Consider the following 23321-nt stretch of genomic DNA (forward strand, 5'->3'; position numbering starts at 1 on the left):
GTATAGCGCCTTCTAGTCTTCTGACCACTCAAAGCGCTTTTACGCTACGAATCACATTCACCCATTCACACACATTCATATGCTGAATGGGTACAGGGGCCACTATGCAAGGTCCCAACCTGTCCATCAAAAGTAATCTAATCAGTCACACACATTCTCACACTGATGGCACAGCCATCAGGCGCAATTTGGGGTTAAGTATCTTCCTTAAGGACACATTGACATGCGGACTGGAGGAGCCAGGAATCAAACCAGCGCTCTTCCGATTAGTAGGCGACCCGCTCTACCTCCTGAGCCACAGCTGCCTAGCATTTCAATCATCATGCAGCATAGGTCTATGGATGGCAATCTCAGTTGGTCCACCAGTTTGGTGCGGTCTGAAATGTCTCAACAACCATTGAATGGACTGGCATAGAATTTTGTACAGATATTCATGGTCCTCAGAGGATGAATCCTAATGACTTTGTTGATCCCCTGACTTTTCCTCAAGCACCACCATGAGATCGACATTTTTATTTTTTAGGGAAATATCTTGATAACTATTGGATGGATTGTCATGAAATACACACATTCATGTGGTCCTCAGGATGAATTGTACTTACGATTGTGATCCCTTTTCCTTTCATGCAGCACCATCATCAGGTCAAAATTCTTATTTCCAATAGATCCAATATTTTGGCTTATGACCAAATACTTGCAAAACTATTGACATTTTTGTCAGCCTCAGCTGTACTTGTCTTTAATACTAATTAGCAAATGTTAGCATACTAACATGCTAAACTAAGATGGTGAACATCGTCAGCATTTCCTGCTAAAAATCAGTATGTTAACATTGTCATTGTGAGCATGAGCATTATAACAAATCTTTTCTTTTTTATGAAATAGAGTTTTAACTCTTTGGGCCTCAAACGGTCATTTATTTGAAACTATGTGAGAAGTTTGGAGGTGAAATGTCTCTTTGATTAAACTGCTAACAATTCACAGACATGTGAAATGTGACAAGAAGCTCCAATCAGACACTTCTTTTTGTAAAAGGGGTCACAAGCCAAAAGGTTTGGGAAGCACTGATTTAATCTTTAAAAATGCAGTGTAATTTATAAGCTCATCATATACCATGTATTCCATGTAAACTTTAAATTTGAAATGTAACCAGTGACTAAAGCTATCAAATAAATGTAATGGAGTAAATAGTAAAATATTCCCATCTGAGTAGACGTATCAAGTAGCATAAAAAAGAAATACTAATGTAAAGTACCTCAAAATTGTACTTAAGTAGCCCACAGTACTTAAGTAAATGTACTAAGCTACATTCCACCACTAGTATTTTATGGTATTTTTGCCTTAAATTAGTAGCTATGTATAATGTGTATCTTAATCACATGGAAGTCAATCTCAAAAGCACATGTGTCTTAAAGCACATGTGTAACTCTACCTTCTCGAAAGTCTTGCCCTTCAAAGTTGACACGCACTGAAATCAGCACTATAGTTGCAACCTCCTTAAGCCTGTCCCCCTCTCTATCACTCTCTCCTGCCAAATCTCCCTGCTGTATTTTTAGCCCTGCCAAATAAAGGGGTGCAAGGCCTTCCACCACCAAGCACCCACCCAAACTCCCACACACCCTCCCCACACTGACTTGCCACCAGTAGTAGTCCAATTGCACCATGCCCCAATCCTCAGCTCCAGGGTGGTGCTAGGTATATATGGAAAGTTATAGTGTGAGAGATGGGACCCTCATAGAGACGGCGGGGCAAGAGAGGTGTTCACTTGGTGTATGGCTCAGATCTGATGAAGAGTCTCACGTGAGGGAAATATATCTGTGCAGGAAGTGGCTGAGAGACACGGCGAGATGGAGAGAGAGGACCCGGGAATTGAGAGGACAGGAGGAAGAGAGCAGAGATGGGGAAAGAAAGGATATTGATTTCCACCTTAAAGAGGCAATCTCCGCTTCTCAGGAGCTCCGGGGACTAAGCGTGTGTCTGCGCTTGTGTGTGTGTTTGTGATCTGTCGTGGGATCACAGAAGAGACTGGAGACACTAGTGCAGACATCAAGCACACACACACACACACACACACGCACACACACAATTTTAGAATGTTAATGATGTTCAAAAAAGTAAAACAGAGAACAAAGGAAAAAGACAAACACCTTTAAACTATTCACTTTTCGTCTTTGGCTTCTTCACCAGTGTCCCATTGCTCCAATTAGTCCCATTACTCCTTATCTTTTCTTTTTTTCCCTCTTCTTCACATCCTTTGATTCCCATTTTTTCTGTCTTTTTTCATTCTTCTCAGCAACTTTTTACATTTGCTTACACTGAAGCTTTATATTTCTCTCAGAGCTCTCACTGACAAATGCTTAAGTTTAACACAAAACATGAGAGCAGTGTAGATAAAAAAAACAAACCGAGAACAAGAAGAGTGAAATAGAGTGAAATTGGCGTCAATATTGGTGACACATGAGTATTTCATGATCCACAAATTGACGATGACAATTTGTGAATGAATTATTGTGCTCAAAAATGTGTTTTCTAATCAGCAAACAAATATAACGCAACATGAACAAAGATAAACTGATTTTACAAATAAATACAACCCAACTTTTATATATAGAATATATAAAATATATAGAGAGTATTCTACATATTTCATTGTTTAATTTGGAGAACTTGGTAGGTTTGCACAATTGATAGAGTTTGTCTTTTTACAGAATTTTTTATTATAAGTAAAAAATGAAAAGACAAGCCAGTTAACTAGAATTGGCTTTCTTCTTTGGCCTCCCATGTCATAGTAATGTTAGGAGTATTTTTGTGTTTTTCTGGTGTTTCTACAAACAAAATACTCCAATATTGACTAATAATATATATATGCAAAAGAAGAATTTCAAAAGAAAATGTTATTGTTGTGAAAATGATGATGACATGTAGTATACTGACATTTATTCAAGCTTGGTCAAGTTGTGTCAGTTTGAAAGTCAATATTGAGTTAGATTACATCTTTAATTTCTGAATACACAAACGCTCAGTGAGTGAAGTGTTTGCCTACTGTGTATGTGTGTATATGTGTGTGCTAGGGGTGTGCCCGAATACAAATACATTATTCGGCAAAGCACAAATAATGGGTTTTTTACGAATATTTGTTTCATACAAATATTTAAAAAAATATTTGTTAGTTAGAGGTCTGTCTGCAATGAGGTGATGAGTAAAGTTTAGCTCAGTAGTCAGTGCAGTTGTCTATGATCTGGGAGACTCCAGTTCAAGACCCAGTGTGGGGACTTCCTTCATAAGGTAGTTTACTTATGAACACTTATTGTAACACTTTAATTTTCTAAAATTAAAAGCGTAATAAAAACAAAAACAGGATTTTTAAGCCTCTTTCCACTTTTATTCAAATACAAATACAAATACAAATACAAATAATTTTGCTGCCTCAACAAATACAGATACAAATACAAACACTGGGCTTTCTGCTCAGTGTTGGGAAGGTTACTTTGAGGCAATGCAATGCACACTGATTTGATTGGCAAATGAGAGGCGGTGTAAATTCAAACAAGAGAATCAATCAAAAACAATGCTCAACATTTAAGCACATACTGCCAAATGAATGACGCCTGTCTAGATGTAGAGACAGTTTGATGGTGATGCACTCAAATTTGTCCCAACAGCTTTGCTGACCCACGTTGTATTGAAATTTGCCATATGAAGGCATTCCTGCATGACAAAATACGCAAAGCAACAGAATGAATGTTATATTTTACATATAAGCTTTTTATCAAAAATAATATATTCAGATATAACCCCTTTGTAATCACTAACATTTTGATTAGTAACTGTAATTCAATTGCATATTTATTCTCAGTAACTGTGACGGATAACAATTACATTTATTTTGTAATTTAATTACATAATGCTGTTACATGTAAATAGTTACTGCCCAACACTGTGTGTGTGTGTGTGTGTGTGTGTGTGTGTGTGTGAGAGTGAGTGTAAGCATTCCTGCAACATGCCTTACTGTCTCTTTCCAGTCACACTGTACCTGCAGTGCTGCATGTGTGTGTGTGCTGATCTGTGTGTTTGTGAGTCGCACAGTGTTGTCAGTGTGGGCACTTTAGAGTCTGTACACTCATCTGATCCAGCTTGGTGAGCAGACAGAATAATAGGGTTGTGTTGTAGAACAAAAAACGATGAGCTCCTTCAAACTCTGTCTCTCTGACAGAACAGTCCTATCGGGGCAAACTGCTACTACCAAGACCAAACACCAAAAATTCCCTTGTTTTTTCCCCCTCCTGTTTCACTACTCCTTCCCCTCCTCCTCCCTATGATGCGGTTAAAGTTCCCTGGGGACCATTACTTTAGCTGGCGTGTGAAATGGCCCCGGAGATGAATGCTTTTTCTGCATTACCTGGTGGCTGGGGAGAAGCAATGGATACAGTGTACAGATCCCGCAGACACTTTTTAATCTGGGAGAGAGAGCTCTCTCATCCAAGCCAGCTACAAGATTGAAAAAAGTAAATGTAAACAGAGAAGGGAGAGGCCAGAAGGCAAAGATGAGGAAGCAAAAAAAAAAAAAAAAAAGAAAAGACGGAGGAGTGACAAAAAGAGTAAGATGTGTGATTGTATTTTTAATTACTACCACTGGAGAAGAAAGACTATGACTTTGGGTAATACCTTACCGTAGGAAGACATCGACTTTCAATTTGGCTTTAACCCTAATTGTGCCGGACTAGCTGGACCAACTGCCAGTCCCTGAGCACCTCATGAACAAGGAGACCAAACTGTGGGTGGGGGGCCTCTGTCCGTAAACAGGAATTAGCTCACATTATGTGTCCACACTGAGGAGCTGGAGCCAGAGGAAGCAGATGCTCTCAGAGGTCAATGACCATACCAATTGGTTAAGTAGCAAAATGCAAATCAAAACACAAACAGACTCAGGGACCCAGCTCATATTGTTATTCACAGCCACTGTGAAGCAGCCAGTGACCTTGTACATTTTCAAGCTAAATTAAAACCACAATGACAATCTTGTGAAAGAAAGAAAGAATAAAGCTTTTTAAAGATAGGTGTCTACAGGTGCATATCTGAACAAGAATATGGACTTGCAGTGGCAGACTTTATTGTTTTTATTGTTGTCCACCATTGGACATTGGATATATATATATATATATATATATATATATATATATATATATGTATGTGTACATATACATGTACGTTTGGCCTAAATTTTAAATTTATACAAAGAAGGAAACGTAATATGAGGGAAATATCCCTCCTGTTTTTCAGTGCTGGGCAAGTTACTTAAAAATTGTAACTAATTGCTGATTACAGATTAGTCATTGTAAAAGTAATTAGGGCCTGAGTCCCAAAGGGGCGAAGATCCTATTGTATTTTGTGTGTTTGTTTGTTTCTTTTTCGTCTTCTTCTTCTTTCTTTATTATTATGCCAATTCAACCCTTAATTTGATCCCCTAAACATGCTCAAAAACTCACCAAATTTGGCACACACATCAGGTCTGGTGAAAAATTTGATAAAATGTAAAAATTATCCCCCAAAGTGCCAAAATGTGCTCTATAGCGCCACCTATGTATCTAATATGGCTGCCATGGCCCGTAGGAATGACGTAGAGAGATCAAACCAAAACTATTATTCGTCTCATCAACACTTACAAATCATACACAGACACCCCTGACCTAAATCCAACAGGAAGTCCGCAATATCAAAGTACGACTTTGCGCCAATTTTGGACCCCCAAGAAACGCTATCCCCTCCTAGGGCGTTAATGGTATCGGCTTCAAACTTGAAGACATGACTTATGACACTGTGCTGAACAAAAGCTGTTAAACACTTTGTAATAACTCCATCGGTTTAGATATTGTAAGCCCTGAAAGTTGTAGTGCCACATCACACCTTACAATGTAAACCAATGGGGAGGCAATCTCTAGGCATGAACTTTGTGTCAAACAAATGGTTGAATGCTCATTGAGTGAGAGTGACAGTTCAGTGATAAAGTGCTCCAGAAATATAAAATCAAAACTAAAATTTGTAGCTCTGTACTGCAGTTTTTCCTTAACTAGGTCCCAAGCACCTAGCAGAGCAGAGTATTTTTCTGTGTCCAGCTGCAGTTACTTATTGTCTCTACATACTTGACAGTACACATTTCAATCAAACTTTGACCAGGTCATGTGGATTAAGTCTTTACTTTTCTAAAAATAAACTTGATGAAAATTAGGAAATTAATTTGTTTTACACACAAACTCATCAAGAGTTTTGTTTACTAATTGAAATTCAAGTGAATGGGCCCAAAACTTGCATAATTTTGATGCCACAGGTGTGAGCAAGACAGACATGTCTCACCCTGCAGAAAATTCTCATCCTCACACCATTGAGATTTGATGCTTCGCCATGACAGAGGAAGTTGTTATAACTTTATTGTACATGCTCCAGTCTGCACCAAACTTTACATGTTTGATAAGAGTCCCAGCCTGAACATGTCTACATGACAATATTCCGTCAGTAATACAAACTGGCTGAATAGTGCCCCCTAAGAAATCAGCGAAGCAGCCCCAGCAGCAGGCAAAACAGTGGACAAAGGAAGTGATGTTTATCTCCTTCTCGCATTGTCTGAAAACAGCCCGGGTCTGAAGACATCTACATGCCCATGACAGAAGACCTTCGATTGCATCGTGGCCCAACGTGCATGGAGGTGCGAGGGCCCGTTCATCGCTGCTTGCAGCTTTTATTACATTACTTATTACTCAGCAGCAAAAATAATGTGTTATATTACTCGTTATTTTACTTTCACTACTCAGCCGTCAGATCCATCAAAATTGCCCTTTTAAACAACACAAAGTCCTCCACACCCACACACTGCATCTCATTTAACACATGTAGAAAATGAGACATTTGTGTTTTAGCAAGTGGGCAGGACACAATTTGGAAGGATTTACTGACCATCCAACAGCTAGTGTTAGCGTAGCCTCGTTAACTGCACACAGCACTCCAGCAGTGCAGACCCCAACTGCATGATTCACACACCTTCCAATTCTGAACTAAACTAGCATCAGGTGACTCCTGAATGTAGGCGTACCCGTGGCAAACATTACTAAGCCAGCTAAGTACACATGTCATCGCATTTCTCCTGCTCCAGAGCAATCTGTCTGCTCAACGCAGAGACCACACTGATATCAACCATCCATTAATCCGGTAAGACAGCGAGTGTGCCAACCCTCAAGTATAAAAGTAACAGAGCATTACTTGGATTAGTAACTGTAATATAAGTAGTGAATTTGAAATTGTAATCCCTTACACTACTCTACTACTCCCTTACACTACTGAAAAAAGTAACATACTGCCCAAACACTGCTGTTTTTATTGTAAAAATCTGTTGTTTTTTATTTTACTTGTACATTTTTATTTTTATTGGTTTTTTGGGGGGGGTTTTGCCCTTTTTATTTGTATTAGCTGCTTTTGTCTTGTGTTGCATTATGGTTTTTCTGTATCGGAAAAGTTCATGGAGAAAAAAAAAGTCCCATTTGTTTCCCAGCCACTGAGGGTGCAGGCCAGAGTGTCTAATTAATATTCAATGTTGCATATTTGAGTGACAGGTAGTTGGCAAGGGAGATGCAGTATCAGCTTACTAACATGCAGTATTAGCTTAGTATGCTAGTAGCACGCTTCTGTAGTTGTAGCTTGCAGGCCAAGTTGTAGACACTATAGCAACTTTTTTGCGGACACCATCATCCAGTATGCCAACTAAGTGTCATAACATTTTTGGTATTTTATGCAAATTAAGTTTAACAAGACTAAGAGTCTACAGCTACATTAGCAGCTCTGTGAGGCTTTGTTTAGCCACAGGGGTGCTTTATGCTAAATGCTATTGTCAGCATTCTAATATATTCATAACCATGCTGATGTAGAGGAGGTATAATGTGAACGGTCTGTACCAAATGTCATAGCAATCCATTCAATAGATGTCAAGATATTTCACTCCTCAGTGATGCTAGAGGAAAAGTCAAGCGATCACCAATCCAATAGTTGTTGAGATATTTTAGTATGAACCAAAGTAATTAAATTAATTGATTAATTAAAAGTATCTGAATGTATAGCATTGTAGCATCAGGAAATCTAATAATGTGCCTTTACACCTTAGCTGTGAATTTCCACTTAGACTCCTAAGAGCCCATTTCTATTTAGAATAAACAACTGCACTGCCAAACTCAGAATTGGCAGTAAGTCATATTAATGAAGGGGTAGTACTGGTGATGTTGGATGACATTGCTGCAACTCATTTAAAATGTCTTAATTATTTCAAATGGCTTCATTGTCTGTGACACACTGAAATACTCATATGTTTGTACACTGACCTTCGTGTAAAACTATAATTTTTCAATTCAGGAAACACGAAATGCAGATTGTTAGTTGTTGTCTTTTAATAATAAATAATAATACATTTTATTTGGAGGCACCTTTCAAGTCACCCAAGGTCACCTTACAAGAAATAGAAGTATAAAAGAATTTAAAAAAAAAAACTTAAAAAAAAAAAACATCAATTAAAACAAAACATCAGCATAAAAACAGGTAAGGTGCACATTGTCCAGTTATAGAGAGTATGCCGGTTTGAACAGGTGAGTTTTAAGGTGGGACTTAAATGAGGTGATGGAATCTGACTGTCTTATATGTGGGGGGAGAGAGTTCCAGAGCCTGGGTGCTGAGCAGCTGAAGGCTCGGGCATCCATGGTACTGAGGTGTGACATGGGGATGGATAAGAGTCCAGCAGAGGTTGAGTGGAGGGTGTGGGAGGGAGTGTATTCATGAAGGAGGTCGCAGAGGTAAGTAGGGGCTAGGTTGTGGAGAGCTTTATAGGTGAGGAGGAGGTTTTTGTAGTGAATGTGGTATTGTACAGGGAGCCAGTGAAGTTGGATGAGAACAGGGGTGATGTGGTCGGATGATTTGGTACAGGTGATGATCTGGGCGGCCGAGTTCTGAATCATTTGCAGTATGTTGATGAGTTTGGTGGGGAGTCCAGTGAGGATGGCGTTGCAGTGGTCAATGCGGTATGTGACAACTGAGTGAACCAGGATTTCGGTGCTGGATTGGGACAGCGATGGGCAGAGTCAAGACATATTGCGAAGGTGGAAGAATGCAGTCAGGGTGATGTTTTGAATATGGGGTGCAAATTAGAGGGTGCTGTCCAGAATGACGCTGATGCTCTTGACTTGTGGGGCAAAGGGTACAGGGAATCCATTGACGATGATGGGTGGAGCTGGGGTGAGTTGGGATTTGGTGAGGGTGGATTTGGAGTCGATGAGCAGGGCCTCGGTTTTATTGCCGTTCAGTTTCAGGAAGTTCCTGCTCATCTAGCTCCGGATGTCATCAAGGCAGGTGATGAGGGAGATGGGGGGGCGGTGGCAGTGGTGGGTTTGGAGGAGATGTAGACCTGTGTGTCATCGGCATAACAATGAAAAGGGACCCCATGGTGACGGAGGAGAGTGCCTAGGGGGAGGAGGTAAATGATGAAAAGATGTGGACCCAAGACTGACCCCTGGGGGTCACCCAGTGAAACACCCAAACACCCAGACTTGTGGTTCTTTAATTGCACAAATTGGCCGTGAGGTATGATGTGAACCAGGAGAGTGCAGCACCAGTGATCCCAATGCCAGCCAGATGGTCTAGGAGCAGTGGGTGGGAGATGGTGTTGAATGCTGTGCTGAGGTGGAGGAGAATGAGAATGGTAAGTAGTACTGAGTCAGCTGCACGGAGGAAGTCGTTGGTGATTTTGACCAGGATTGTTTCAGTGCTATGTTTTGGACAGAAGCCGGATAGGAAGGGTTCATGGAGGTTGTTTGTGTCGAGGTGGGACTGTAATTGTGTGGCAACCACCCTTTCAAGTGTTTTGGCGATGAAGAGGAGGTTGGAAATGGGCTAGTAATGGTTAAAGTCAGCTGGTTCAGGACCGGGTTTTTTCAGGATGGGTGTGATAGCAGCCAGTTTGAGAGTGGGAGGTACAGTACCAGTGGTAAGGGAGGAGTTAATTATGTTGGTGATCATGGGGCAGATGGATGGCAGACAGGCTTTGACAAGGGAGGTGGGAAGAGGATTGAGCTGACAGGAGGTGGTTTTGGCTTTATGGATGTGTTCTGAGATGGTGTGTTCTGATACTGGGGTGAAGTCAGAGAGGGAGCTGATGAGAGGTTGGCCAGTGGTGATCATCCAGGGTGGATCATTTGAGGAGGTGCACGATGAGCCCATTTGTTGGTAGTAACCCCAAAGGTTAAAGTGGGAAGAAGCAGCAGGTCTGACGGGCAGCTGAGTGAAGTGGAGGAAGCACCGGGCCCATCGGGGTGACAGAGTCCATCGAGGGAAGCGCAGTCAGGCGGCGGAGGAGAAGGCTACATATCGGCTTCTCATAATCGGCAGAATTCGCAGATGCCGATGTTTCACTTTAGAGCTTTTATCGGCCGATACCGATGACATGCCGATAATATTGTGCATCCCTACTGACAAACACCACGAAGACCTGCAACAATATGGAAGCCTGCCTGACTTGATTAGACTGAATATAATTCTGACTGGATGACCTCCTAAAACTCAAAAAAAAAGTAATGTAAAGGAAAATTACACATCCAGTGAAATCTGAAAATTACAAAACATTACCATGTGCAGAAAGTGCAACATTTTGCAGGAAAGGCAAAATCCTTTTCATTCAATATTGGCATAGTATCTCGATTCATTGCAGTGTAGAAATTTTAATGAAAATTTCATGTTATGCAAGTGACATAATTTTCACCATGCAACGATTGTTGTGTGGTTACCTCACTGGCTGACTTTTTATCCAGTTTTAGGGCATATTTTTGCCATACACTTTGTGGATCTTGGTTGTTTTTAATTGAATATTTTAACCAGATGAAGGATTTTAGTCATTGGATGTGGATCTTAAGTTGTTTTTCATGCGGTGACAACATGACTGCAGCTGGCAGCTTGGCTCCCAGCCGCATGTCTTCTGTCCACAAAACTGCATCAGAGAAACACTGAGTTTTGACGTGGGAAGTCCTGACCGGGAAGGCTGGCTGTGGATCACCATCTGTATGAGGAAAGACCTTACCCCTGGGAACAGTGCGGGGATTTCAGCTGCGCAAGTAACTTACCTGTAAATATAACTCCTGATTCCTGCTGCCTATGGACCTTGGACCTTGGTAAAAATGGCTATCACAGTAAGTTACGCAGTTTTTATAGAGACTATTGGGATTATTGTGTATTCTGGACTATCTACAGGTGATTTGCTGGCAGTGCCCAGATCAGACTAGCTTGGCTAGATTTGTTTGTCTTTAACCTGTGGTTAATCTAGCCAACCAACGTAAACAACTAAAATCATGGCTGTGTGTGGAAAATGCCTGCATAAATACTCACAGCTGAAAGACAACAAGAGGGCTGAAGGTGGAACTCAAGAAAAGGGATTAGTTAATCATGGTGTAGAAGGCAAGCCGATTCCTTTGGCTGATGTCCTGGCTTTAAAGGATGGTGGTGGTGGTGATGGTGTGGTTGATCCTTGGAGCTAAACCCATGTCCCAACCCTGCTCCACTCCCTGCCTCCTGGAGCTATGGGTCCTGGTCAGGAACAACAAAGGCCATGGTAAACATTCCATTTGGTCACCATCCCCAGTGGCTCTACAGCTGAACAATAAGTTCCAAGCCTTAGATGAGATGGACTGTCCATGTAGTGGTGCACAGAATTATGTCACATGGATCAATCCGGTGCCACACATTTAATGAGGATCTGCAGAATGCACAAATCACTTTAAGTTGACAATCGCTACATCACTGCCTCTATCTTGTACAAAGAGATTTTCTGATTTTTCTCAAAATAAACAATAATAAAATACCGCAAAGTCATAAAAATAAAAGATTACACCACCTCTCAAACAAATAAAAAAAAACAGTCTTGGCTCAGCATAACACCATATTTCTTAATAAACAGTCATACAAAATACTAACAGGAGCGACAGTGGCTTCCTCACATGAGGGCTCCTTGTCCAGGCTCCTGCCCTGCACTCTGACCGCTACAATGGCAGGCATAAGCCTTACATTAGCTGTTAACTGGCTAACCGTAGACAGTTGCTAATAAACACTGACAGAACCCAACACAGTGCCACAGAAGTACAGTGTAAACTTGGTCCTTGCCCAGAGCACCTAAATAACTTCACTAGCTTGCCTGCAGAATGCACAAATATCACTTTAAGTTGACAATCGCTACACAGCATTTTCTGCCTCTATGCTGTACACAGAGATTCTCATTATCTGATTTGGTCAAGCAAGATTTCCCTGTGACTCCCCCTGCACATACACTGCTCATGTAGCAACACTGATGCCTGCTGGTGATTTACTGTACCACTGCCTAACAATGACACTGGCAATGAATAACGTTATGCCATAAATTTTCAACTGAAATATTATGTATAAATATATATATATATATATATATATATATAAAACACACCACCTCCTCCCCATGGGGGGTGGTGTGTCTTCCTCAAACTCGGGTCCTCTACCATAGGCCTGGGAGTTTGAGGATTCTGCGCAGTATCTTAGCTGTTACCTAGGACTGGGCTCTTCTGGACAGAGACCTCAGGTGTCGTACCTGGAATCTGCTGGAGCCACTCTCCCAGTTTGTGGGTCACAGCCCCCAGTGCTCCGATTATCACTGGCACCACTGTTGCTTTTACTCCCCACATCTTTTCTAGCTCCTCTTTCAGCCCTTGGTATTTTTCAAGCTTCTCATGTTCCTTCTTCCTGATGTTGCTGTCGCTTGGGATAATAAATTCCACTTGGGCAGAGGACGTGTTCAACTAAAAATAACTTATTAAACAAAATATGAGAAAAAGAAACAAAAAAATGGTAATTACCTAAAAATGTCAGCCACCAGGGCATAACCCAAGAATTATTGGCACAGGAAGGCGAACCAAAAAGGGAAGAAAGGGTTGGGGCTTACCAAGGCAGCAGGGATCAAACCAAGGCAGGCGAATTCACAACAGAAGAAAAACCACCTGTGACACAGCAAACCAGCAAACAAAATTGGGAGTGCGAAGGAAACCCACCACCGGGGGAGTGGACTGCTGATTGGGTCCCCAGCACCTATGAAGTAAAAGAAAAGAAAATTAATATACAGCAAACAACAATGGTACAAAAGCCCTGGTGGTGACAATACAATCTAAAACAACTACATAGGCCCCAAATTAATATTTACAGAATATTGAAACACCAAAATAACCCAAATTGTTTCAATTCTTAACACAAATCAAAAAAAAAGAATAAACTAACTAAGTAAAGGGAATAATTATGTCAGTAAAAGAAAATACACGCAAACAATAAGAAAAACGACCTATTTAAAAAGGATTACAGACTGAGTGGCCAGAGCTGTACGCAGGAGTTACCATGCAGCTCAGTCAGCAGGACAGCTCACCCGCAAGGCATCAGCTGCGAAGCAGCAGCGGTGAAACAATAGCTGAAACAGCAATAACTGAGAAAATACCGAAGCAGCAGCCGTATTTAGGGGGTGGTGGCCAGTGCTAAGCCACGCACCTCTACAGCCTCTACAAAAAGGGCGCAAATGATTTTTATGTAGTGGCATGGAGAGCCACTACATCATACGGCCACATTAGCCATCACCAATTTGTCAGACTGGATCTGGAAGTCCCACAGGATCTTAGCTTGGTCATTCTCAACCACCTTAGGAGGTGTCTTCCATTCAGACCTTGGGACTTCCAGCCCATACTCAGTGCAGATGTTCCTGTGCACTATGCTAGCCACTTGGTCATGGCATTCCATGTACGCTGTTCCTGCCTGCATCTTACACCCCGCTATAATGTGCTGAACTGTCTCAGGAGCATCTTTGCACAGCCTGCACCTGGGGTCCTGTCTGGGATTCGCTTGGATGTTCTTGTAAAAGTCCTGAAAAGGGTATTTCTCTGAAAAATACATGGACACAAACTTTCCTCTGGTCAGCTCTGTAATGGCTGAAGTTAATCAAAGCATACTACAGTTAAACAAAACTAACAAAACAAAATATGATAACTCAGCTCATCCATACTGAAGTGGTTACACTAACTCCATCGATGACAGAGCTTAACTTAATTAATTACTTAATTACTCTACAATAAGTGGACATACTGCAATATTGATATTTTTCTGAACACTTCACACACATTCAACAAACCCGTGAATATAAAATGTTTCTACGAAAGGACTCATACCTGAAAAGGGGTGATATTTTTGTCTGGAGCCCTCTGGTGAATACAACTACTATTAGTACTGCCAGTGTTAGGGTGATATCATCAACATAAAACATAAGGAAACACAAAATCCGCTATTCTCTAACTGCTGCAGCTGACAACAACATTTTAAACATAAGATAAAATGTGACATGAAAATGCTGGTAATGTACATTATTCCATCTGTTACACACTACCCTTCAAAATGAGATGTTGTCCTCAACATCATTACCTTTAACCTGAAGTTCTTGAATACCATCAAACATGTACAAAACACTGGTTTACAGACTGGAACTCTTTTGATACACCCAGTTCTTTTCACAGTCAGGAGAATGTGTATATCTCCAGTGTCTATAGGAGTGCCACAACTGCTCACAATACTTTTGAATTAACCACAGTCAGCTTTGTAACCAAGTCCTCAACTGTGCAATGTTTGTGACGTTAACAGCGCTCAGCTGTGTGTTACATCCTCGAGCATGTGATGCGCATGAATTGTTCATGCATGTATGATCATCAATACTCGGTTTTGCTGCAAGTCTGTGAGTGTACAGTATTTTGAACAGTCTAAAGCAGATATCTATGAAGGACCACAAGGGTAACAGAAATTGTGATAAAGCATTTCTTTAATTAATAACTAATTGTACAATAAAAACAGGAGTTAATAAATTGGTTTACAAAGCCATTAATAAATCCATGAATAAAAACAGGAACTATAAAAATAATTAACAAATTAAATAATTATCCATCAATAAATTGTTCAAATTAAAAAAGGATTTATAAAAACAATTTTAAAACAGTTAATAAATACATCATTAAAAACACATTAATGAATTCCTAAATAAATGATGGAATTTCAAAATCAATTTGAAAATGCAGTTTTAAAAACAAATAAATAACTGAATTTGCAAACTGAATTAAGAATAGAGCAATCAGGTATTTGAAAGGGCAATTCCCTTATATTTTCCTTATCCTATTAGCTAATTGATTTGCTGAGTCATTTAGCTTCTCCATTTAACCACTCCACTTAGCCTTTTCGTGACACTCTGGGTCTTGCACTGGTAAGGGTAAAACAGTGCAAATTAGCCATGTAACAAGCTCTCCGATTCGCTATCACTTGGCATGTCATATGCTGAGGTATGACATGGATGTGGGAATGAGAAGGTGGTAGAGGAAGAATGACGAGGGTGCTTCAGCTAAGGGAAAACTTGGAAGCATCCAACCAGTGGCATTTAGAAGACGCTATTCGGGCTAAATTTAATGAAGTGGAGCATTTAATTTGCCGAAAGGGTAACATTTCAGTGATTCTGCCCTGTCTGGACATACAAAGAGACCAGTTACAGCTGCAGATCTCCCTTGGAATCCCATGCAGGGAGATAGCGAGACATTTCGATGTGTCTTTGAAAACTCTCCATCACAGAATGGCCCAGTGGGGATCAAGGTAAGAAACCTAGCTGTTTAGCTAGGTAAGGCTAACAACACCTAGCACTAACTGTCAGCCCATGCAAGTTGTTCTTAGAAAATATCATTTTCACTGACGGAGGAAAGATACTATGACAAAATAGTTTCCGCAGAAATTTAAATTTAAATATTGTTTATTCACCTTTTTTTCAACTTTGGTTCTAATAGCTGCGACTTTGTGTTTACTCAGACGAGATGACTTGAACAGCAATATCAGTGACAAGGAGTTGGATGTGACTGTGTCTGACATTCATCACCAATACCCCAGCACTGGCTACAAGATGATATTGGGTCACTTAAGATCAAGGAAACTTTTTGTCAAAAGTATGAGCACTTGACTCATTTGTACAATGTAATTGAACACAGACAGCAGAGTGATCAACACATTTCTTTCAACAAAAAACATTGTCCTTTTAATCTTGTTATAGATCATAGCTAATAATCTTGAAGTCAGAATGCCTTTAAATAGCCTATCCTCATAATTTATATGAACTGTAAAAGTAACATATATAACTGTATTTATGATAAACTTGTGGACAATGTATGCCACATCATGTATTAATGTAACTCTCCTTTCATAAACGGACATGTGTTGGCATCATTAGGACATGCGGATCCTCAAGGGGTAGTGATGCGCAGGCTGTCACTACGAATCTTAAAGCGAAGATGTTACTCTGTAGCTCTCAACAGCATTTGGCATATTGATGGCAACCATAAGCTTATACGGTAGAACAGTTGCAATGCTTTCACAACTTCTGTTTATGGCAGTGAGTTGACTATAGATAATGGTGTATTTTGGTAGGAGGGTGTGGGTGAATGTGTAGTATGGACTCTCTAACAATTCAGGAATCTCACTTGTTTCTGACTACTTAAGAGCAACAACTTCATTCACACTGTATTTATATGAGGGGTGTTCTGCATACTTTTTATCTAAAGGTGATCTGCATCATTCCTGGGGGATGACATTTCCTTCAACTTCCTTGATTAGTTATGGTCTTAATCTAAAATTTTGTACTTTGCCACACACATTTGCCACACTATCATGGGTGTTTCAATGCTACCTCTTCCAGAAAGTGGTTTAAACGACCTTCTTTTTCATATATGCAGATGGAGAGTGGTTGTGCATGGTGGTATTGATGGGTTTTCACAGCTCATCCTTTACCTGACTGCAGCGACCAACAACAGAGCCCAGACTGTCCTGGATAGTTGCCTGTCTGCAGTACAACAGTATAGTTTCCCTTCCACAGTCTGCCCAGATAAGGGAGGGGAAAACATTCTGGTGGCACGCTTCATGGCGACCAGACGTGGACTCAATAGGAACTCTCACATTGCAGGAAGAAGTGTCTACAATCAGAGGTGCTTGACACACCGATGAAGTAATTTGATAAGTTGAGTTTCTAGATATTTGCATTACAGTATTGCATTTTCTTTGCAGACATTTACTTGTTAATTACATAAATTACACAAATCAATAAAAATAAAAGTACATTCGGTTTTAAAATGACACTTGGAAAAATGATAATTATTATTATAAAAGGCTTCTATTCTCTTAGCATATAGTCTAATGAGTCCAGACATTACCACATTACTTTCTAATACTTGGAGTTAAAATATTTGAGACAGCCTATTTAAAATTCTTTCTGTCTGCCCTGGGGGTTATCAGTTATACAAGTTATTCCTTGTATTCCTGCCCTCTCACAAAGCAAACAGACTTGGGATGAGATAAATGTAATTAATATAGGTTAAGTTGTTTTACTTTTAACACACACATTCATTTTGAACTGAAAGTGGAGGTCCATCAAGGAGCATCTGTGTAGCTTTACCTTCACACGATGGCTGTGTTTGTCTTAATTACCTTATAGGTCATTTGTATAAATATATATATAATGAACAACAGTTGGGAGTTATTTGAATTCATAATGTCATCTGTGTTTATCTTCCCGCATAAATAGAGGAACAGTAGTCATCGTCAGTTGTATCCATTTCTGGCCTCTTTAAAGCAAAATTTTCAATCTGAAAAATGAATATATATTGCTGTGAATAGCATTTAAGCATGCACTGCACATCTAGTCATCAAGTTTGGTAAAGATGCAGACAATGCCTGGTAATGTGAATAGTGTGTTTTGTTGGGTCATCATCTGGCATATGTTTTAATTTTATATACAATGAAAAATTATATATCCCAATAGTTTTTAGTACTTATCAGCAGTGTGTCAATGAAAAGATGGCAATGACAAATGAATGGTGAAATGGACCCGCTAGTGTTTTTGACTAGCTGTTGTTTTGTTTTGTTTTATTTTTTGAACAGCTGTGGAGGGATGTATACCACTATACCTCTATACCATTTTTCTTCACCTGGAAGCTGAAGGGTGGCTTAATCCAGGCAAGGAGACAGACCTCTATGCTTTGCATAGATGTTACATGCCACATCCAGTCACATCTGCAACAATTCCAGAGAGCATGGAGAGCACCACCACTCCTTAAGATCAGCCAGAAACCAGTCCCCGCTGCAGCTGATGTTGAGCAAAGCAAGAGATGGGAACAGGACAAACTTTTGTCAGGTGATTTTTTTAATCAATGTAGTGCCAAAATATGTAACCTTACCAGAAATAAATGTATCACTTTTACACCTAATAAACATTTAAATTCCAGGCAGATGACGAATGCAGAGTTGTGGAGAGGGTTGCAGAGACCTGTGACAGACGGAGTTCGCATTCCTGAGTTGGAGCTGTCCCGTGCCCTATCTGTGGCAGAAATGGCAACACTGCGAAATCCAACTGTACCATTGCCAGAGACAATACAAACTTAAATTGAGACAGTAAGCATTTTTCGAGAAATGCTGGATCATGTATGATTTGTCATACAGATAAAAGTACTGGTGATTGAATTGTAGTTAACAGCTGATATGATTAATATTTGTGAAAGTGGTCACTGATAGTGAGGATTTTACAAAAAAAAGACTGCAGTTCCCCTCACCTCTACCGAGCATTTCAGCATCTAACCACTTGTGTTAGGAGAAAAAAAATCCATTGTAAACTACCTGCCAATCATTGAACAGCAGACAAAGTTATCAAACCAGATATTATTTTGGGAAGACCAAAACAAATGGAGAGTGAATATTGAACAGGCATTCATCACGTGAAGAGAAATACCACTACAATTGGATAATGATATTGTTTTGTGTCTGCTGAATATGTAAATAAGCAGCTGCTTGCTATCATGTTCAACGTGTCGTTATAAGGTGATAATAAGTGAGTTTTGTTTACATCTTATTGCACTGCTGTGGCCAAAAAAAGTCTATTTGCCTGGTCTGTACATTCAGCATGGTTGTAGTGATTTGGTAGTTCCCAACAACCTGCATTCCTGTTCATATTACACATTAGCGTAATACAATGCAATAAAATGACTGAAAGAATTAATTTGTGTCAACATTCAACACCTCTTAAATATTACTTAAAATCTTAAATTCAACACATTTAGATCAGTGCACTATGAAATAGTGAAAATGAGAAACCTCAACATTTCTTTAAAACTTGCACAATGAAACTGGTGGCTGTCTAAGCTACACCAACAGTTGGTGCCCAAAGAAGAGCACTGCACATTTGTGCTTTGAATGAGTCAAAGTCTTTGTGGACTGGCAATCTTAAAAGAATGTTACATGTGTTTGCTTCTGGAAAAATCTTGCCCGACTATTCTGGAAGAATTTCAATTGTGGGCTGAAGGAGAAAGCCATTGGGAGGTATAGTAGAGGACCCAGATGCAAATTCCAGCACATTCTCCAAGGTCAAGGGGGCACATTCTCCTTCTAGAATGAAAATTGAGTTTTTTGTTGAGCATTTAAAATAATGTTTTTTTCATTCAAAACAATTATCCCACAGCAACTTGCAAGTTTTCTTTAATTAAACTTATGGCATTCTTTATGTTTAGAAAATCTCTTTAACATATTGTTCATATTACAACCCTTGGATGCCAGGACAGACAGGCCATCACATTCACATGATTAATTTAAAACTCCTTTCTGAATGCACAAATGTATGTATTATGGTTAACAGATGAGACTATGTAGATTTGGACTAACTTTTTTTTCACAGCAGCTATGAGTAAGGACAATGATTACAACCCAAGACAAATTATATTCCATTTAACAATTTAAAAAAAAGCTTATTATATTGAGGATTTATTTTACAAGGGTTTAGTACCTTCAACATCGATTAGTCAATCTCCTGGAGGAGTCCAAGGGTGTTGAAGCCCTCCACCTGCACACAAATTTGCATGTAAAATGTAAAAATCAACCAAAATATCAGCAACAACTAAGTACATCACTTTATTGCCTCTACTTTATGAAAATTTTGTTTCCACAGCATTTACTATATACATCACATCAAATATGAAGCAGCACCACTCTATGTTTTGTTTTAATGGAACTTACCAGTGCCTCCTATGTTGTGTATACTAGGGATGTGCATGGTAAGTTAGTTGACTAGAGCAACCGGAGGCCCATCAGCAAGTGCTTCTCATAATAAAGCGTAGAAAAATTCCAATCCAAATCTTTTATTGGCTGACATGGCAACACTTGCCAACAGCAGATACATCGTGCTGTGGGCCCTTGTCCATTAGTGTGTACTGTTTAACTGCCTTCAAAAAAGAAGTCAACAGCAGATTGCACCAGTGCATCCCTCTGCTTCAGTGTTGTGATGCTTCTGCAAGCTCCAACAATAGCAAGACTGTCCTCTTCTTTCTCTATTGCAGCTTTTGCATCTTCAACTGTTGTTGGTTCTTTAGTCTAGAATAGTTATGAACAATTATTGCCTTGAATGTAGCGTGAATGCTAGCACAATATACAATAGCTGTAGATCACACTGAGGTACTAAGAGACAGGTTTGATTTGATGATATATTCCTTATCAGTGTACACTGAAAGTAGGACTCGCCTTCAAAAGCCTCTCACTCACTTCCTCCAGTGTTGCAGGGTGAGTAGGTTTATCGCAAAGCTGACTAAACAACCTCTGTGAGAAGAAATTTGGCGCCACGCCTCCATGAATTACACACACAGATATCATCCGTGTTATCTGTGTATACAGTTTTTTTTCCAAGGCTGTAAACAGAATATATTTAATTACTATAATGGAATGTCCAATGCTGAATGTTTCACCATTCATACCATACGCGTTTCAAGTTCTCTTGTCAGATGAGAAACTACAGTACTAATCCCCATAGAGATGCTGCTCCTACAGATTGTATGAGGATGTGTTGAGGACATTTTGTCACAATTTACCAGAAAAAAACCACAACAACAACAATAATAAACAAGGATAAGTGAGATATCCACATAGGATTAAATGCTGGGTTTTCCCCACATGCAACTAAACTTAAAAGTGTTAAAAACTTCATAATCATCACATTTCAACACATAAATGGAATACATGTGAAATTACCATAAGTGTTAAGGGTCTATCTTTTGTCTGTCTCAGGTCCTTCATCAGCAACCTTAAATACTCTCGAGTGGGTCCACCACCATCTACTGCACCTTTAGCTGTTTGTTCATTATCAACAAAAACCACATCCAATCTGGCCTCTGGACTGAAATACTGCTGTCTGAAGGCCTGAAGGGTACTCCTCAGTACATTGTGGACATTGCCATTGTAGTCTCTGCATATGTTGATCTGATTGCTGGTGGGATATGAAGTTTGATCAATCCTCTCCCCAAGTCAGTTCAGAATGGTTATAAGGTCAGTCCTGTATAAGGATAAAATCAAACATTGAAAAAATAAGGGATTGAATGATAAAGCTGGCAATATTCTATCTTTACTTGTCAGCAAATCTCATAAAAACAAAAGGCTGGCTACTGTAGTTATTTGCAAACTCTGATCAAAGATGACAAAATGTTGATTTTGTTGGGGACTATTTTCAGCAGCAGTTTATTCCACACTTCCTGAGCTAGTTAGTACTTGTGGCATCAGGATGGTGTGTGTGGGATTCAGTCAAAATAAACTAATGTGTGTGTATGTTCATACTCGTAATGTCAGCCAATGTAACAGTGTAGTTTTTTAATATGTTTTTTAATAGTATGGACAACAATGGAGCTTTTTGGCACAGAGGAATAAGATATACCTGACTCAATACATGGCTGGCTTTAGTCTTCTCATTTGATTTGATAAAAAGAGTATAACATATCACTAGACACATCCTTATGTACAAGACATGTTACTAAAGACTAAAACCATGCATTTGCAAAACAACATACCTTTCAGGAGAGAAAGACCTGTCATGCCCAGGGGAAGACACAGGTGATGGCAAAGGGGGGCAAGTTAACTGGTTGTTGGAATTAGGAGGTTCGACTTGATTGTTGGAATCAAGTCCTGGGACAAACTCCAATGACAATGCAAGAGTGCTTGCATACATAAATAGCTAAAAGTTACATTCTCTGATTGAAGTAAGCATGTGTTGGTATTAAATTATCCATTTAACCTGGTAGGATCAACTTACAACCACATAATTACTAAGATGACTTAGACAGAAGGTCTAAAGAACGCAGCCGGACTGCTTTCCAACAATATGGAAATGACATATAGACAGTAATAGTAAGACATTAATTTAATGAAGTGAGAACAACTGTGAGTAAAATGAAATTCAATTCAGAGTCAACACAAATCATATTGCCGAGTAGCTGAATGTTGTATAAGCTTTAGGTATATCAAAATAATAAACTCATAGTGATCAATATCACCACTGTCACTGTTATTAGTTGTTGTTGTTAGTTTGTAATTTCTTTGTTTTCTGCAGTTAAAGCCTTGCAAAATATTCAACACAAAGGTTACACAGCTAAAAATCAAATCAAATCAAATCAAATTTATTTATAAACCACATTTAAAAACAACAACAGTTGACCAAAGTGCTGTGCAATCATGATAACAAAGGACATGAAAACACGATTGAGACACAAAGACTGGTTTAAAAGACAAAAAGACATTTCTTGGTTTTAACACACCGGGTTAAAAGCCAAGGAATAAAAATTTTCCTATCTTAAAATTTTTATTTTAAGATAGGATTTAAAAACAGACAGTGTGGGAGCCAGTCTAATATGCAGAGGCAACTCGTTCCAGAGTTTGGGGGCTATAACAGCAAAGGCACGATCACCCCTGTGCTTCAACCTAGATCATGGTACAACTAAAAGCGACTGGTCAGCAGACATGAGTGACTTTTATGGGATGTGTGGTTGTAAGAGGTCAGAGGTAGGTTGGAGCTAGTCCATTCAATGATTTATAGGCAAACAATAAAATCTTAAAATCAATCCTAAAATGTACTGGGGGCCAGCGGAGGGAAGCCAGTACCGGGGTGCTCTCACTTGTGTGTTCCTGTCAAAAGACGAGCTGCAGCATTCTGGACCAGCTGACAGTCTTTGTTTTCCCTTAAGTTACCTAAAGGTTGTTAGTCTTATTTGGTCTTGGGTTCCTTCACTTCAAATGTTCCTTTAATGTTGTTTGTCAACTTTGAGTTTCTTTATGACATCAGTTGTGGTCAGTTTTTAAGTCTGTTTTGGGCCTAAGAAGAACAAAATAATCTAAGATCTCAGGAAAAATTTAAATAAAATAGAATGCTCCTT

The 23321-nt window shown here is 39.5% G+C and overlaps 1 long non-coding RNA gene across 2 annotated transcripts; it reads left to right on the top strand.

The window, feature by feature from the left end:
* Positions 1-7122: 7122 nt before the first annotated feature.
* LOC121895085 lies at positions 7123-19613 on the top strand. Of its 2 annotated transcripts, XR_006095669.1 has the most exons (5): positions 15201-15699; positions 15910-16043; positions 16827-17075; positions 18028-18280; positions 18372-19613. It is a non-coding gene; the product is annotated as an uncharacterized LOC121895085 (long non-coding RNA). The 2 variants fall into 2 exon arrangements; XR_006095670.1 differs by lacking the exons at positions 15201-15699; positions 15910-16043 and adding an exon at positions 7123-7200.
* The last annotated feature ends 3708 nt before the right edge of the window (positions 19614-23321 follow it).

The sequence above is a fragment of the Thunnus maccoyii genome, chromosome 4, assembly GCF_910596095.1.
Source record: "Thunnus maccoyii chromosome 4, fThuMac1.1, whole genome shotgun sequence".
NCBI classification, from domain to species: domain Eukaryota; kingdom Metazoa; phylum Chordata; class Actinopteri; order Scombriformes; family Scombridae; genus Thunnus; species Thunnus maccoyii.